Source organism: Vombatus ursinus, unplaced genomic scaffold (assembly GCF_900497805.2).
Source record: "Vombatus ursinus unplaced genomic scaffold, bare-nosed wombat genome assembly UNPS02014973.1, whole genome shotgun sequence".
NCBI lineage: Eukaryota > Metazoa > Chordata > Mammalia > Diprotodontia > Vombatidae > Vombatus > Vombatus ursinus.
The window spans coordinates 17387815-17407677 of record NW_020954751.1 but is presented as its reverse complement, the minus strand read 5'-3'; the positions used below and the strand labels follow the sequence as shown (position 1 = coordinate 17407677).

Genomic DNA, 19863 nt, shown 5'->3' with positions numbered 1-19863 from the left:
ACATTTAAAAACATTTATTTAAGGCCATACTGTGCATGGATGATGTATTGTGCATGGCTTGGAGAATGCTACCAAAAATAAATAATAGAATATGGTAAGGACATAATGAGTACAAAGCTCATTAAAATCATAAAATCATAAAAATCAGATGATGAAAAAATGCAAGAGGCAGATGACATCTGAACTTCTTAAATTTGAACATCTGAATACCTTTTTTTTGGTTTTCTTTTTGTTATTATCCTATGAAGAATCAACTGGTCCTGCAGACAAGCTGGACAAAGTCTCAATTTCTGTACTCACTGCTTCAGGTTTCTTGGAGGTTGAGTTACCTGGATATAGCTCTCTCTTCTAGCAGTTCCCAAAAAAGAATCAGTCACAAAGGGCAAAGAAATGACAAAAAGTGCAGACAAGGTGGAAAAAACATATGAGAAGATGAGGAAAATATGTATAAAAATATTTATTTGAATGAACAAGTGGAAAAAAAGCATTTATTAAATGCCTACTATGTGTAAAGCACTGTGCTAATGGGGATACATAGAGAAAGAAAAGGAAGGCAGCCTCTGCCCTCAAGGAGCTCCCATTCTAATGGGGGAGACAACACATCAGCTGCAAGTCATATGGAAAAATCCCCCCCCACCAAGAAAAGCAAAAGAAAAATCCCATACTCCTCAGGACAGACCATAACACAATTGTTAAAAGCATTTCAATGAGTTACTGGGTTACAGAAGCCAGTGTTTCAATTACGATGCTACAGGACAACAATGAATTTATTGATGTGTATAAAACATTTAACATTTCTTCATGAAAGTTAAATTTTTTTTTTAAAAAAGATGTATATCTAATAGAATAAAAAGCAAAATGGAATAAATACAATGTGTAAAAATTCCTGAGTTTGACAACATAGTAATAAATGAATGAATTTAAGGTTTGTCTTTCACATCAATTGCACTCATAAAATTATATCCATTTCTGATGTTAAGCCATTCGGCAGTGCCAAGAACTTTTTCTTTTGGGTCTTTGATAGCTTCATCTGTAGCCCCCAAAGGAGCCATTACCAAGCTGCATCCCCATAGGGATTTCTTCCCCAGATGATAACTGTGGACACTAGGCCACAAGCACTACTATTCCTAAGGCTCCTGGGATTGTCTCCAACAGTTTCTGAGGGGAGGTGGTGGTCAAGGCGGTAGTGTTTTGACTTGTCTGGAGTAAGCTTCCTCGTCTTCCCCCATCTCAGGGGTTCTTTGCTGTTTCATGTAAACAAAAAATAAGTTAGTAAATAAAAGGTTAAGAGAATCAGCATTAAGAACAAATAAACAAACAAACAAGGAGGAAAAAAGCTATACCAGCTCTTGGCATCATATTTGAGTAAAGACACTGACAAACAGGAACACGTCCATATGAGGGCAACCACCATGCCATATAAGGATCATCTGAAGGAACTGAGGACTTTAACTTTTAACCTGGAGAAGAAGTGATAGGGTGGGCAGGGGAAGGCAAATTAGCTGCCTTTGAGTATTTCAGGGATTAACAGTTGAAGACAGATTTTTATTCTGTTTGGCTACCAAGGGCAGAACAAGGAATTCTGTAGAGAAGTTGTGGAACAGCCAATTTCAACCCTAAAGAAAAACTTTCTGAGAATAAAAGGTCTCCAAAAGCATCGAAAAGTAGAGGACCCCCTCCTGACCAGAATTCTTTGACTTGGTGGCTGTACAATCCATTTTCAGGGACAGGTATATACAGGATTCTTATTCAGGTATGGGTGAGGTGAGATAAGTCATTTCCCACATTCCTTCCACCTCTGAGACTGTTGGTACTAATTGTCGGTACTCCAAACTTCAGTCAAAGAGCTCCCATAGTCCCTCCAAAAAGCGACAGTGGCTCACTGACTGGAGCCCCATTGCTACCAACTGACCACTAAGTGGGAGAGTTAGTCCAAAATTCATGGCCAGGGAGAATGATCTAGTACAGGGATGGAGAAGAGCCCTGGATTCAGAGTCCAAAGGCACATGCTCTATTTCTGAGTCTATGGCCATGGGCAAGTCACCTAACATCTCCATGGCTCAGCTTGCTCTCCTGCAAAATAGCATTGTTAACACCAGATCTATCAAGCTCACCAGCATGCTGTGAGACTCAGTTAAGAGAATGAATGCAAACGTGTTCTAAAAGCCCTAAATAGTAAGACTGTTGTCATTAGTGAATCACTACAGGGCCCATCTGTCTGCTTCCAATGCAGTAAACCAAGCCCAAGATGAGATCAACTGGGGAAAAGCAACAAAAAGGTAGGGTCTAATTTGGTATCAGAGCAGTTCCTCCTTTCTCCCTATTCAGAGAAGCCTGAAGCTTTCCTAAAATTAAGCTGAATGGTTGCATCTTTTCTTTCTTTCTTCCTTTGCCAGAGAATAAGGAAAGGAGAAGCCAGTATTTTCCTCTGCTCATTTCATTGAGTGTGTCCAACAGCTAAATCATGGACACTTAGGCCTAGAAAAAACAGAACATTCTCTCTTAGAGCTTCACATCAGTGCCTTTTCTTTCCTCCTTTGCAGAGAACATGTCAGACCACTGGAGCTGGGCCATGGGGTGACTATCCACTAACGGAGAAGTCATTCCACTCTGTTCATGTCCCTGCTCTCCCATTACCTGCTTCTACCAAAAAAGAAGACCCGGAAATGGAAAGAGTGAGAGTGTGTGTGTGGGTGTAAACTTAGACAATTTCTAGCTAAAATGTCCAGGCAGTCAAACACTACATTCATCATATACTGACATGGGTCACAAAAATAACTGTGCCTGAAAAACAAATTTAACAATACTTATCAAGCAAGTATTGTATACAAGGCATTGTGCTAGATACTGGAGATACCTGTTTCTGCCCTCAAAAACTGGGGAGACTGCCCAGTAAAATTTGAGGAGGGACAGGAAGAACTTTCTGCCTCCTAATCTCTTCCACTGATTCACTGTCAAGATAGGTAAGATCTGGGCTAAAACTACCTCGGCCTCTGCACAAGCTAAGAACAGGGCACTATAGCAAAAACGTACTCTGTTATCAGTCAGTCAGTCAGTCAACAAGAATTTACTAAGAGCTTACTATGGCACTGAGCTAAGTGCTGGGGTTATGAAGACAGGCAAACAACAGTTTCCATTCTCAAGTACATCACAGTCTAATACTGAGTGTTAAATGTCAAATAAAAGTTCCTATTTTATCCCTGAGGCAATAGGGAGCCAGTGGAGCTTTTTGACCAGAGGGGTGACAAGATCATATTGGTGCTTTAGGAATATCAATTTGGCATCTGTAAGGAAGAAAGATTAGAGGAGGTAAAGAGACTCTCACACTAGACCAGTGGAGAGGTGATGAGGGCCAGGGACTAGAGCAGTATCTCTGAGTAGAGATAAGAGGATGGATGCAAAAAATATCAAGGAGGTGAAATTTATCAGACTGGTCAACCACTTAGATTTGTGCTTCCAGATGATTCTGTTACTTGGGGGGCACTGGGTTGGAAGTCAAGAAGACTTGGGTTTAAATGTAGGCTCAGACATTTATTAGTTATGTGACCAAGTTAGTTAATAAGTATTTCTCAAACCCGTACAGTGTCAGGCACTGAGCTAAGCACCAGGACCACAAATACAAACAAAAAAGCAAAGCGGTCCCAGCCTTGGAAGAGCTTGTATTCTAAAGGAAGACACAGTGCGTAAAAGGAAGCTGAAGGGAGTGGGGACAGGAAAGTACTCAGGAGCACATGGTGGAAGAATCCAGACTGCAGCCAATCAGGACACACTCCTTAAACCAAAGTTCTAGAAGAAGTGGTGCAATCAGAGTCAGGGGCCGCAAGGGCTAAGGGTACTTCTGAGGTGTGAATCCCAGGGCTGAAGCAAATCTCCCAGGATGAAGACTTTCCATGGCCGAGGAATCCAGATTACAAGCCGGTGAGAAATAAAGAGTTACTTAACCTCTCTAGCTACTTATCTTTCTCTCTATCAGTTTTTTCATCAATAAAGCTGGGGGTTTAATTTAATGGCCTCTAAGATCCATTCCAATTCTAAATCTGTGATCCTATGGTAAAGTCTTGAATTAAATACATGGAAACACACAGAACTCATATTTACACAGTACTCTAAGAGTCACAAAGAAGTTTGCTTCCTTGTGACCCTTGAGAGTCTATGATTCACATCTCTAGGCAGTTTTCCTGGTTGTCACCTCACTCCTCAAACCCTTGAATATTTTAATACTTTTCCCACCCTTTCACATTTCTCTATGTTATAGTTAATTTTTCTCCTGTCTTAACTATCCTCCCCAACATACCTTCCCAGGTTGTAAGCTTCCAAGAGCGAGCAAGGCCAGTGTCTTACTCATTTCTGCATTAGCCTCATCATTCAGCACACAAAAGCTCTATCTAGGGAGTCTACTGGATGCCCAAGGATCAGAACAGACTCTGATAATAATCAGTCCATTAGACTGCCAACTCCTTGAGAGCAGGGGCTGTTTTTGCCTTTAGTCTTGGCAGTTAGGCATGCAGTAGGCACTTAATAAATGCTAGCTAACCTGACTCTTCTATAGTGATTTAAAAGTGTCATAGAGTTACAAACTTTATAAGAGAGGTGGTCCAAGTAGAAGTAAAGCATGAATGGGGCTGGGCCCATGCCAATCTTGACTTCAAATTAGGGGCAACATCAGGGGTTTCCTTCTATAAGTCCAGCAGTGGCCTCCATAGTAAATCACATTTCCACTTTTACTTGGCTGTATCATCCTAGTTCCTGCCCCCTTTACTTTCAGGTTAATAAGGGAGGTGGAACAAAGTAAGCGATTGGGAAATGCAGGTACATTTCAAGTGGTTAAAAAGTGACAGGCATCGGCATGATGTGTTGATTTGTAAACAAAGTTTAACAAGAATGAACCAGGAAGAAAAGACAAGAAAAGAAAAGAAAAGAAAGCAAATAACCAACTGTCGAACCTCATAGCCCTGAGAATAATTTTACAGAACTCTCAATCATGGAACTCCATGTTTACATATCATTTTTCCTAAGGCATAACTTAGCATGTTAATTTTCATAGCATTTTACTGACACTGTTCTTTCCATCTCTTCCACCTGGTGAGGCACAGCTTGCCACAGTGAGATAAAAAGTCACTGAGCTTACAGATCAAGGCCTGGATTCTAGTTCTAGCTTCTGAACTTTACCAGACTCATGGAATTGGGCAAGCCACTTAACTGCTCTGGGCCATAGTTGGTTTCTTCATCCATAAAATGGGAACAGATTGGTTAATGGTACACAAAATGTTTTGAGAACATTCCAGTACTATTGAAATCTGAGCTGCAATATTGGCTTTGCTTGCCAGGAGAATTGCTAAAGGTCTCTCAAACTATAAGCAGGAATATTTCCAAAGTCCTAGAAGAAAATGACTTCAAAATGCCTTGTCCCCAAGCACTAAGTCCCTCTGTACAGGTTGTTTCAGTCACACTACAAGCAGCCCTTACCTTTGCAGTGATTCACACTTACAAACACACTATCAGTTACGCCGATTTGAGGCAGCACAGACCCATATCACCTCCAGATGACCCTAAGAGCCTAAGAACTAAGACCGTCCTCTACTTCCCACATCCAGTCCTCAGGAGATCTCTGCTTCCTGATCTTAGGTACAGCTCCTCCACCTATACTTATATATAACCGAACTCCTAGACATCAAATAGCATTGCCTGTATACTTAATTTATATACTTTTTTAGAAAGGAAGGAAATAAGCATTTATGAAGCACCTGTTATGTACCAGGCACTGTGCTAAGCCCTGTATAAATATTATTTAATTTTGATCCTTACCACAACACTATTAGGTATTATTATCCTTTTTTTTTTAGAGTTGAGGAAGCTGAGGCAAACAGAGGTTAAGTGACTTGCCCAAGGTCACACAGCTACTTATATGCCGGTGGCCAGTTCTGAACTTGGGTCTTCCTGACTCCAGGCACAACTCTCTTCCAACTAGACCACGGAGCTGCATACAATTTACGGGGTTATGTGGATTTGTAGTTAAATATGGTGTGAAATCAAAGGATTAAAAAAATAACATTTATTAAATGCTTACTATGTGCCAGGTACTGTTAACTGTTGTAGCTATAAATATAGAACAAGGCAGTTCCTTCCTTCAGAAAGCTTATTTTACTAATAGAAGACAAAACATATTGTATAGCGTAATAGTGTCAGAGTTTATATTTTTGGGCTCAAAAATCACTGCAAATGTTAACTACAGCCATGAAATTAAAAGACATTTGCTCGTCAGAAGGAAAGCTACAGTGAATCTGGACAGTAAAAAGCAGGGATCACCCTGCTGACAAAGGTCTGTATAGTCAAAGCTATGGTTTTTCCAGAAGCAATGTATGGTTGTGAGAGTTAGACTATAAAGAAAGCTGAGTGCTGCATAATCAATGCTTTCAAATTGTGGTGCTGGAGAAGACTTTTGAGAGTCTATCAGACAGCAAGGAGATCAAATCAGTCAGTAATTAAAGACATTAATTCAGGCTATTCACTGGAAAGTGAAATACTGAAGCTCAAGCTTAAAAATTCTGGACACATAATGTGAAGACAGGACTCACTGGAAAAGGCCCTGATGTCAGGAAAGATTGAAGGCAAAAGGATGGCAGAGGATGAGATGGATAGAAAGTGTCATGGAAACAAAGAACATGAACTTGGATAGACTTTGAGAGACAGTGGAGGAGCATGCTGTGGTCCATGGGGTCACAAAGAATCTGACACAACTGAATAACTGAATAACAACAACAAAAGTGGGTTTGGAATCAGAGAACTCCCAGGGATGATGAGTGGAACCATAAGAATGTTGACTTGATGATTTTTTTCCAGATCTAGAGGAAGGGGGGTGAAAAGGAGATTGAATGCCCTAAGAGGCACTGCATGAAGATGGCAGGGGAGTAGCATGTTAGAGCTGGGTCAGGCTAAATAAGGAATTTTCACCAGTCGGAGCCCAAGGCTCCACAGTGAGAGTCAAAAGTTCCAGAGGGAGGTAGTGGCTGGAGAATGGCTTGAAGATGGGCCAGTGAGAGTTGGTTTGTTGAGCATATCTATAAAAAGTTGGTTTTTATCTACTGGGATAGGCTAAACACATTTGTTACATAGGAATGTAATACAATATTCTTACTCTGTAAGAAACAACCAATACAAAGAATTCAGAAAAACACAAGATTTATGTCAATTGATATAAAGAGAACCAGGAAAATATAAACATAATGTAAATGACAATATAAACAGAAAGAACAAAAAACACTGATGCTGAACGCTATATAATTATAATGAGCAAATTTTGTCTGGGAAAAGAATAGAGGAAATTATCTTTTTTCTTTTTGCAGAGGCAGGAGAACATGGCTACAGAATTCTGCGTGTATGATCAAGCGCAGTTAATATATTGATTGTTTTGGAACCTCTTTTCCCCCCCTTTTAATCTTTGTTACAAGGGACAAATGGGTCACTGGGTAGGGATATATTCAGAAATGAATGTAATTTAAAAGTAAAATATATCAACAAAAGTAAGATTTTTAAAGAAGTTTATCAAAGGATATTAAGCCTTTGCTCAGGGACACAACCTCTATTGTAATACTATTTCTTATGTAAAAATATGATTCAACTTACAGTGTTAACTTAGAGAGTCCTTAAACAGAATAATTGGCCACTATGCCTGTGCTTCAGTACATAAAGCTGAACATCCCAAGAGGGACCAGCTCAGCCTATGCCTCTTCCCAACAACCCTGGCTGGGAAGTGACAAGCCATGAACTGGACCCAATTCAAAATGACTACACTTTTACTGTAAGAGTTGGGTAACCTTAGAGGTTGAACAGCCTCCTTATCCCACTGGGGAAATGACACATATTATTACAACATGGAGTGACTAAAAGAGGAAAGAGACTGCATTAATCTTCAAACTTAGAAATTGTGGGAAAGGGATCCAAGTGGGATGGCAAGAGGGTGGGGGTCAGAGGAACCAATGAATTTTGCTGATAGGTGTTATTTACCAAAAAAAAAAAAGATGCCTATTTATTTAACTATCTGAAGAATTACAATAGCTTTTCAAGTTTTAATATGTTCACAGTCAGATCTGGGACAAGAGCCAAATTCAATTAAGACAACAGGGCTCAGGAATAAGAATAATAAGACGAGGGTTATGGGAGGTTATCAAGGTGAAAGAGGCCTCCTGCTATTTCTATATTCAAATTATAGGGCTCTGAGACTGCAACTGGAAGTATTTATGAAGTGCTTATGGAAATACTGAAATCAGACCAAAACTGAAAAACAAAAACTGCCATCAGGGTTTTCTATAGAGTACAGAATAAGCCAGATTGCTGGGTCACTCGACTGAGGATTGTGAAAGCAGAGCAAAGATCAAAATGTTCAGAAAGGACTCTGAATCCTGTCTACCCTTCACACTCTTGCTCAATTCTTACCCCCTTCAAAAAGTCTTCCACATCTACTGAAGAATTCAGACCTCCATCTCTAAAGTACATCAAACCCTCTTTCTCAAACATACCTTTTATCATTTAATCATGTTTACCTACCATCTTACACTGTGATCTATTCATGAGTGTATATCCTCTTCCCCAATCCACAACAAGAATCCTTTAGGGCATGTACCGTATCTTATAAGCCATGTTCCTCATAGATGTCAGCACCATGGCCAGCGGAGTGATAGGCACAGGTATCATGCCCAAGAGAAGCAGGGAGATAACTTTGCAGGAATTACCATGATAGCCATTAGGAGGTATCAAGTACTTAGAGGTTTAAGGTAGAAGAAACATAAGACCTACTATCATTCTGTCCTTCAATGTCAGGACTCACAGGCTAGAATGGTCAGGTCATCTAGTCCAGTGTCTTCATTTGAGGAAACCAAGGCCCAGAGAAATGAAAGGATTTTCCCAAGGTCCCACAAGCAGTAAGAAGCAAAGTTAGCATTTGAACCCAAGACTGATTTCAAACCCAGTGTTCTTTCTAGTACACCAAGCTGTCTCCCTAAAGAGGTTAACAGGGTGATACTGGGCATATTCTCATATCTAAAACCAAACAGAGAGGGGACAACTATGTGGTGCAGTGGACAGAGCATAGGTCCTGGAGTCAAGAGGACCTGAGTTCAAGTGCAGCCTCAGACACTTAGTAGCTGTGTGACCCTGAGCAAGTCACTTAACTCCAATTACCCACCCCCACCCCACCCCACATACATTCCAAATAGATAACAGTAACTAATCTTGATCTTGCCTGCTGGTGTTTGACTATTATTTATCACAGGATCATAGGATATAGAACTGAAAGGGACCTTACAGGTCATTTAGTACAACACACACATTTCACAAACTGGAAAAGTGAATGCCACAGAGGTAAAATGACTTGCCCAAGGTTGAAGAGCTAAAAAATGTCAGAGTCAGGCCATAAACCTAAATCCTCAGATTCCAAATTCAGATTTCTTTCTACCACAATACACTGCTAAAACCTTTCCTGGTGTCTAAATTTCTCTCTGTAAAGTGTTACACATTGCACATGTTTTTGGGATTTTTTCAATCAATCAGTTGTGCTGAGTTTTTTTCTCTACAAAAAAATACTATTTGTCACATGTGATGACTCTCTGGGAGAGATTTATGTGATAATATGGTGATATAAGAAACAGGATATATCAATAAAACCTACTCTGGAATTAAGTAAATTTCTCTCTGTATTTCCCCAAAAAACCATGACCCTTGGGAAGATGACCAAGGGAAGGCTTGTATATCACTGAATTTCCTAAGTTCCTAGATATTTTTGGTGGTCATACTTGGTAACTCTCCTTTGTGGAAGTGTCACTATTCTTGGTACAGATGAGTCTGGGAGGATAAGCTCTTTTTATTAGACTCTAAATTGTTCTTCTTTTTCTTCTCATTTCACTTTGCATCAGTTCATACAAGTCTTCCTAGGTTTCTTCGTAACAGCCCATTCATTATTTCTTACAGAACAATAACATTCTACTACAATCATGTAACATAATTTGTTCAGCTATTCCCCAATTGACAGACACCCCCATAGCTTCCAGTTCTTTGCCACTACGAAAAGAGCTGCTATAATACTTTCGTGCAAATAGGACCCTTTTCTCTTTTTTTTCATCATGCTGATACATAGGTCTAGCCTTAGTATCACTGGGTATGATAACCTCTTCTTGAGACAGCTTAGACTCTGTCTCTGATTCTATACTTGTCCAGATTCCATCAATCTCAGAGCATGTGACAGCTCCAGATATAACTAGAAAGACCCCTAGCATATATACAGTAGCTAGTCTATAAATACTTATTTAATTTAACTGTATATACTCTTTAACTCAGGCTTCTCAACTGGGACCTCTCCAAAAGGCACACCCATAATACACTTAGTCAAGAGCCTCAGCCGCACAGAGGAATGCTTGTTCATCTCTTCTTGGATTCCTGTCTACCACCTGGCCCCTGTGGAGGCTGCTATCCCACTTCCCCATCACATAAGCATGTTCTCACTTTTGTGTGAACACTTATTGACAATGGTCCCTCTCATCCTCCTGGTTCTCACCAACAATGGTTTCATTCTATAGCAAGATCTGCAACCAACCAGAAAGCTTGACAAAAAACTAACAAATCTTATGTAAAAAAAGAAAAAAAAAAAAGAAATGTGAGAAACACACTCTCCCTACTATAGGCTAATAACCCCACTGCGGATTTTTACACTCTTATGTCTTCATAGGATTTAGAGCTAGAACTAACTTAAGCTATTGTGAAGACAAATCCTAAGTCCAAAGTCATGCTCTTTCCACCACATAGATCCTCTTTGGGGAAAGCTTCACAAAGAAGGTAACACTTATACTATTCCCAGAGAGATGACGCCTTGAATAGTCAGTACTAATAAAAACCAAGAACAGTAAGTCAACAAGCATTTATTAAGTGTCTCTTATTTACAGGCAATGTGCTAATAAGCACTAGAGACATAAAGCCACCTCTCTCCTATCCACCCTCACCCACCCAACTTAGGCCCTGCTCTCAAAAAGCTCACAATCTAAAGGGAGAGACAACATGCAAACAACCATGTACAAATAAGTTATATACAGGACAAATTGGAGATAATCTACAGGGGGAAGGCATCAGCAATAAAGGGGATCAGGAAAATATTCATGTAGAATATGAGATTTTAGCTAAGATGGAAGGGGAAAGAATTCCAGGAATGGGGAAAATACCCAGGTAGCCAATGAAAATACCCAGAATCCAGAGATGGAGTGTTGCTTACAGGGAACAACAACGAGGCCAGTGTCACTGGACCACTGAGTATGTGGAGGGGAGTAAGGTGTAAGAAAACTAGAAAGGTAGGAAGAAGCCGGGTTATGGAGAGGGCTTTAAAAGCCAAAAAGAGGAGTTTATATTTAATCCTGGAAGCAACAGTTGGAATAGTATAGAGGGAAAAGAAACTCAAGACTGGGCCTTAGGTGACATTCAGAGTTAACAGGAAGATAAATTCCACTCAGAATAACTATGAAGTCTATAATGAACTTAGAACTTAATAACCTGCTAAGATACAAACAAGAATTATGCAAATATAACAAAACATCTTTAAAAAAACAGAGATTTAAATAAATGGAGAGTGATCCATAGCTTATGGCGGGGCTGTGATAATAAAATAAAAAAGACAAATCTAGGTTAATTTACACTTTCTGTGCTATACCAATCAAATTAGGAAAAAGATTTTGGGGGGGGGAGGACTAGGCAAAAAAATGTCAAAATCATTTGGAAGAAAAGTTCTAGAATTTTAAGAAAAAATAGTGAAAAGACTGTGCATCAAAGAGACATGTCATTACTAGGCTTCAAATTGCATTATAAAGTTATTAAAACTACTTAGCACTGATCACCCAAAAAAAAAAAAAATTAGATCAGGTGGCACAGACTAGATAATCAAGAAACAGAAACAAGTGGAAATAGTAGCCCAATGTTTTTTAAAACCAAGGACATAAATCTATGAGAGAAGGATTTTCATTTCATTAAGAACTGCTGAAGAAACTCAACAGTACTTTGGCAAAAATTAGATTTGGACCAACATCTTACTATATGCAACAATAATCTCTAAATGGATATATATCCTAAATACAAAAGGCAACATCATGAGAAAAAAATAAAAGAAGGTATCTCTCATTTAGGGCCAAGGAGAAAAATTTTAAGTAAACAAAGAATAGAGGATACAATAAAAGATAAAATGGGTAATTTTTCCCAAATAAAATGTAAAAGATTTTTCATGAATAAAATGTACAAAGTTGGAATCAGAAGAGATAAAATAAAATGAGTGATATTTTGCATCAAATATCACTCATAAAAATCTAATATCCAAAATATGTAAAGATTAGATAAAAATACGTAACATTAAGAGCTGTGCCCTCGTAACACAACTGGTCAAAGACTAGGGGAAAAAAATTTTCTTTTACATTTTTAAATGAAGAACTGCAAACTGTAAATGACCACGTGGAAACATGCTCCATGACACAAAGAATAAAAGAAATGCGAATTGAAAAAAATTCTAAGGTTTCACTTTATACCACAAAAATTGGCAAAGATGGGAACAGTGAACACTGTCGAAGCTGTAGGAAGAGGAGAACTGTGATATAGTAGTGGGTGTAGGGGCCTCAAGTCTGTCCCCACTTTAATCAATCCTTCAGTTAGTCACTACAGTGATTTACCTAAAGGTCTGATGATCATCACACACACTCCCAATAAACTCCAGTGGCTCCCTATCACCTCCAGGAATGAAAACAAAACCCTCTACTTGGCATTCAAAGCCCTTCATAACCTAACCCATTTCCAGTCTTTATACTTTTTCCAGTCTTCTTATATTTTATTCCCCTCCACGTAATTTTCTTTTTTCTTTCTTTTTTTTTTTTTAGTGAGGCAATCAGGGTTAAGTGACTTGCCCAAGGGTCACACAGCTAGTAAGTGTCAAGATTCTGAGGCTGCATTTGAACTCAGGTCCTCAAGGCCAAAGCTCTATCCACTGCACCCCCTAGCTGCCCCCACATAATTTTCAAATCAATGACACTGGTCTCCTGACTGGTCCACAAATAAGACAGTCCATCTCTTGGCTCTGGGCCATTCTCTCTGGCTGCCCCCATGCCTGGAAAGTTCTCCCTCCTCATCTCTACCTACTAGTTTCCCTGGTTTCCTTAAAATTCCAAAGAAAACCCCATCTTCTAAAGGATGCCTTTCCCAGCCCCTCTTAATTGTAGTGTCTTCCCTTTCTTAACTATTTCCTATTTGTTTGCTCATTGTTTCTCCCACTAGAGAACTTCTTGAAGGCAAAGGACTATCTTCTGCCTCTTTTTGTATCCCAAGTGCCAGCACAGTGCCTGGCACATAAAGGTGCTCAATAAATGCTTACTGACTGACTAACTATAAAGTAGAAAGGCTCCTTGAAGGCGGTGAGCATGTGAACTGAGCTTTGAAGGGAGACAGACTAACAATGAATGGGACTCTAAACAGACACATAGGATTGTCACTGAGACCTCTCAGTCTGTAATCTTTAGCCTCGAATGCCACCACCAAAAGGTGTTCAGACCAAATCTGGGGAACAGGCAGCATGAGGTGGATACAAACCCAGACCTAGTCTCAGAGGACAAACAGTGCCCTACAGTGGAAAAGTATGATTTCAGTATTAAACCTGTATGAAACCCCAGCGGGTTCTTTTTTTCTCAAAAGAGAAAATAACTTAAAATTAACATAGTCAGTTTGCAATACATCCAGATAACTTACACTCATGATATAAAAGGCCCTGGATCAGGAGCAATGGATGTGGTCAATATATCTAACATCCTGACCATTCTGGCAGTTGTCCAGGGGCACAATATTTCTCTAATTTCCCAAGGAACTTGTCTCCATCTCAGGTGACGCTAATTTGTGAAAACAACACGCAATCAAATGGGCAGTCTTAGACTGACCATCAGAGTTGGACCCTCATTTAGTCCTGGCTCTGCCAACCTCTGTATCCTTCCTTGAGTAAGTGACTTCTCCTTTCTGTGCCTCTGTTAGTCCATCTGTACAATGGGGGCAGGGTAAGTTGGTAAGGCAGATGATCTCCAGGGTCCCTTTCATGCTCTTTTATGATTATTGCTTTCTTGCCTCCTCAAAGATAGTATCTCTCACTATAGCTCCATGATGTCTGTCAGACCTGCTTCTCTGATGGTATATCTCCCTTCCTCTTCCAGCCCAGCTCATTTCAGGTTAATTTCCTATGTTTTATCAGCCTATCTCCCCAATCCCTTGGGGAAGTAGAATCCACACATTAAAACTCCTCTGAGGCTTTCAGGATGGATTTGCTATGGTCCTCTGCTCAGGAAGGGTATTAGTGGCAATTAGGAGCCTGGACAGAAGCCATGAATTGTGAGGTATCCTGAAGAGGGAGAAACCCATTTCATTCCATTTAAACCAATTTGCCCTGTCCAGATGACTAGCTAATGAGCCAAATGAGTGACTCGGGGTCATTGATACAGCTTTCCAAATCAAGTTACCAAACTGGTTTTAAAACCACTTCAAAGGGTAGTCCTTGACTGTTACAAATGAGGACAACTCGCTTAGCCATATGGACAGGATTTGGGTTTCTGTCATCTTCTTTGGGACCACTTTTGCACGGAGGATGGGAGAGAGGAAGAATAGAATTTTTTAAAAATTATTACTGTTATTACTTAATCTCCCATGTTCCAAACTCTATCCACTCTCCATGATTTTGAGAACTCAAGAACATCCTTCTCCTCTTTAATAATACATGTTGAATGAACAAATGAACCATAGCACTCTGGCCCTCCACTGGATGCAGTCTATTTTAATGCAAAAAATACTTATTTGTTTATTTAATAACGTTCCCTCCTTTCAGGCATGTCCAACTCTTTGCGACCCCATTTGGGGTTTTCTTGGCAGAGATACTGGAGTGGTTTGGCATTTCCTTCTCCAGCTCATTTTACAGATAAGGAAATAAGGCAAACAGGGTTAAGTGACTTGCCCAGGGTCACACAGCTAGAAAGTATCTGAGATCACATCTGAACTCAGGAAAATGAGTCTTCCTGACTCCAAGAGTCTTTCTAAGACTCTATCCATTTCATTTTGCCCTTATCTAATAATACTTATTTGTAATAATAATACTTGTTTATCTAAATTATGTCCCCATTAAAATACAAACTCCTTAAGGGTAGGAAGAGATCTAATCTTTATATCCGACTAAAACACTTCCCTCCACAAGACACTGTAGGCAATAGGTATTTAATAAATGCTGAAATCACACATGACAAAATGAATAACCTTAATTCATCTGGAATGGAGGAGCGTATTTACATTGTCTTCTTACCAAACAAACACTGTCTTGGGAAAAGCTGGAAATATTTAACTTGGGATATCTCTGAAAGAGCTCATATTTCTATAGCACTTTAAGCTTTACAATGAATTTTCTTCTCTTGACTCTGTGAGACAGAGAATGAAAGCACTAATATCCCCAGGGTACAGATGAGGACACTGAGGCTCAGACGATAAAGTGGCACGAATCCTGACGTACAATTACTGAGGATTGTCTAGCTGGGTCCCTGAACCCAGCAACCCAGAGAGTAAAACCTTTCGCAAAACACTAAATCTGCCAAAGAGAGGTAGGGCGGGAGGGAAGCATCTTTTCTAGGGAGGGAGAGAGGTATGCAAACAATTCCGGTTGTTCTGTCACAGCTGGGGTAGGGAACTGGAAACAAACATTCACCCTCTAGACTGACATATGGCTCCTTCACCCTGGTTTATCTTACATACACAGAGCTTGGCAATTATTTAGTGAAGTCTGTTAAGGAGCTAGGCAGGGCATTCCTTTTAATACCTACTATAGGTATTAATGGGACAAGCCACAGCCCTCCAGGCAATTTAATTCAAGGATTCCAAAGGATGTCCATCATAGAACCTTTTCAAAGGAACTACCATGGGGAAGAATCCGCCCCCCTACCTCTTATCCCTAAATCAATGTTACCAAGATTATAAATAACAGACTTTTCAGAGCTGGAAGGAATCTTAAGAAATCATCTGTTCCAACTTAATAATTTTACAGACAAGAAAACTCAGGACCAGAGAGAGGAGGTGGCTTGTCCAATAACACACAACGAGTGAGTGTCAGAGCCGGGACTGGTCTCAGGCCAGCTAACTACCAACCTAATATTCTTTCTGATAAGCCACACTGTCTGGTAGAGAGAGTACCTACAGTGGACCAAGCACTGTGCTAGGCACTGTGTCTTAATTCTAATGCCTCCCCACTTTGGTCACTTCCAATTTATCTTGTATTATTACACACACACACACACCCTCCAATTTATCTTGTATATATTACACACACACACATACCCCCTTCTATCTATCATGTTATCTGCTCCATTAGATTATGAGCTCCTAGAGGGCAGGGGCTTCATATCCCCAGCACTAAGCTTAGTGCCCGGCATGCAGTAGGCCCTTAATGCTTACTGACTGACTGTGTCAGACAAAAGAGATGCAAGTGTTTTATGTGAGATAGGTGATCATATTTTTTCAGTGATAAATTTATAACGAAACCAACAACGTAAACACAAACTACAGAAAACAGTTAACACAAAACCACATATGAGTGCCTGCCACTGATAGCCCGTGTAACTGAACCCTTTGTTCAAGGAAAGGAGGAAGACTGTGTTTTTAAAAGTAGGTACATGGCAGTCCCTTGCCTTTATAGGTCCTATAAGATTGTTTGCTTTTGCTCAGTTGTAATTCAGTGTGCATATTGATTTTTTGGCTTTTCCTTCTTCACCATACATCCCTTCATACACGCCTTCTCACATCTCGTTGAATTGTTAATGTTCATCATTCCTTACAGCACAATTGTATCCCATTATGTTTGGAAGCTACAATTAATTCAGCTACTCCCCAAATCTTGGGCTGTTTGTTTCCAACTTTTCCTTAACACAAATGGCGCCAGCACATGAGTTCTAGGAAATCCAATAGAAGGAGAATGAAAGGTAGGAACAACAGGAAAGAAGATTTTAGCTCATTAAGGAAAAACTTCTTCCTTAAGAATTAGTTATTCCAGTTAGGGAATGTGTAGCTTCCAAAGGGAGGATTCCAGCAGAGGCCGACCAGGGATGTTAGACTTCCATGCTTCAGGTGGGAGGAGAGGGGAGATGAGACCAGATGACCTCTAAATTCCTGAGACAGATTCTCTCAAAGACAGGAGCTCAGTCTTTAAAAAAAAAGGGGGGGGGAAGGTTTATTTTTTTTAAAAAACTCATTTGTTCCATTTGTGAGATAGCACTAGCCTCTGCTAAAATGCCTGCAAGGTATTTGTGTTCCCCTCCTCTAATTATCTTAGGGTACCTTTAAGAAGCAGGCTTCCATGGGGCCCTGTATTTTCTGAGCTTACACCTTTAAGCTCAAAGCAGTGAGGGCCAAGGTTCCCTCTTCTTATCTGAAGGTCAGTTAATTTTTTTTTAAGAAAATATTTTCAGAACCATGTTTCAACATTCGTTTCCTTTACAATCCTATGTGTTTTATTCATTTTAAAACATTATTCTGAGAAGAGGTCCAGAGGTTTCACCAGACTGTCAAAGGGGTCCATCATACAAAAAAAAGTTAACCCCTGTCCTATCCCCATTCAACAAAATAGCCTACTATGTGCAAAGCCCTTTATCCAGGAGCTGGAAGGCATGGCTACATTCTTATCGTGCTTCATTTCCAGCCACAAGGCAGAGAACACTCCCTTCTCTCTCCAAGTCTAACCTTTCTGATTGGATTTAAACATAAAACTGAACTTGGAAAATAGAAACCAAGTTAAAGTAGCCAAATGAGGTAAAAACATCTTCCAAGTTCACCTGTGCAGACTAGTATCTACCTTATCAGAAGACACACACACACACACTCACTCACACACACATTCTAAGGAAAGTTAAGCAGTCAAAACTAAGTCTTTGTGTGGTCTGAATAATCCTAGGACAATGGTAAGAAAGGTCCTGAGGAGAATGGAGGGGTAACCTGGTACAATGGAACAGGAGAGAGAGACAAGAGAGTTGGGCTCCATTCCAAGCTCTGGTACTTACTAGTTAGCTGTATAACCTTAATCATTTAACCTCCTTGAGCCTCAGTTGCCTTATCTGAAGAATGGGGGTATTACATTAGAAGATCTCAAAGTCACTGAATAAAGCAATTTAGAAGTCACCTAGTTCAAACCATATCTGAAACAACAATCTCCTCTACAATAAAGCCACAGTTCCAGCCATTGATGGATGTCTCCTCGTGAGGCAGCACATTCCATTTGGTTACAGCACTAATTGTTAGGAAAAGCTGCCTTTTTTAAAATGCCAACCCACTGCTTCTGGTTCTACCCCCCCAGGGACAAAGCAGATCACACCTATTCCCTCTTCCAGGACAACCTTCAGGGGCTTTAACAGAAGGTAGTCCCCATCTACTCACCTCAACAACTGTTTTCTTCTTTAGGCTCAGAATCTCCAGTTCTCCTCAACAAAACTTCACATGATGATACCATAAGGTCTTTCACCATCCCAGGTGCCCTAATCCAGACACTCCAGTCCTCATGTGGTGGCCAGAAGGATATACAACACTCGGGCTGATCTGATCAGGCCACAGTACAGAGGGATAACTGCCTTGCTGCTGCTAGATTTTATGCCTGGAAGCTCTCAGGGTGACTCTAGCATTCTGCTGACTCACCTCATGTTTACACTTCTGGTTAACCATGCTTCACCTACTTCTGAAATTGAGGTTTTGAACCCAAGTATATGAATTTACATTTATCTCTATCATATTTGGCCACTCTAGCCTGTTCTTTTGGAAACTTTATTCTGTCATCCCAGTACCTCTAGTGCTTCCTCTCTAGCATGGTGTCACTTGCAAATTTGATAACTTAACACCTATCCCTTTATTCAAGTCATTAATAAAAATACAAATAGCATAGGACCAAATACAGATTCCTTGGACATTCCACTAGAGATTTCCTGCTAAAGTGACAAACAGATACATGAATGCATGCGTGCGCGCACACACACACACACACACACAGAGCATTTATTAAGTGCTTACTGGGTACCAGGTACTATGCTAAGAACAAGATATAAAAATACAGAGAAATAAATAGGAGAGTCTTTGCCTTCAAGGCAAATACTCTTACCTCCATCCCTCAGATATGGAAACTAAGGAGATTATTATTGTTGTTTGTCCTGTGTTCTTGTTCTCAAGGAGGACCATGACATCAGGAAGGTGATGCCATGACTTGCAAGTGAATTGCCTTTATGCGAGGCAGGGCTGTGCAAAGTCACCAGCCTCACTTTCTCCTCCAGAGCCATCTGGGTGCAATGACCAGATATAGAGCAGGACAACTGGCCCCCTAAGGAGGTGAAATGATTTGGTCAAAAGAGAATTATTATATTTTAATGGTGGGAGCTAGAGAGGACAGAGGGCCACAGCATGGGGATGTCCAGGAAAGGGCAGGAAGGCCTAGTTCTGGATGTGATTAGATGGAACCTCACCTATCACAGCCAAGTGTCCTGGGGCAGAGTAAAGGTTTCAGTGATGAGGAGGATGGTCAAAAGGAGACAGAATAGTGGAGCAGGTCCAGAAGTGGGATTAAGGGTTTAGTTCTAGGCAAAATAAAGATAAAAGATAATGATAAGGAAAACTTATCAGAGCAAGATGACTTAGAAGGATAACTGATATCAACAGCCACAATAATAATAGCTTGCATTTATAGAATGCTTTAAAGTTCACAAAGTATTTTATAAACAGTACTCCATTTTACTGAGGAAGAAACTGAGGCAGACAGAGGTTCAATGACTGGACCAGTGACATACAACTAGTGTATGTGTAATGCCA

General features: G+C 40.1%; 1 long non-coding RNA gene across 1 annotated transcript in view; it reads right to left on the bottom strand.

Annotated features, from left to right (window-relative positions):
* Positions 1-583: 583 nt before the first annotated feature.
* Positions 584-19863, bottom strand: part of LOC114030623 — a 172893-nt gene continuing 153613 nt past the window's right edge. Inside the window, exon 5 of the long non-coding RNA XR_003567644.1 lies at positions 584-1244. This is a non-coding gene — a long non-coding RNA (uncharacterized LOC114030623). The remainder of the gene's footprint in view (positions 1245-19863) is intronic.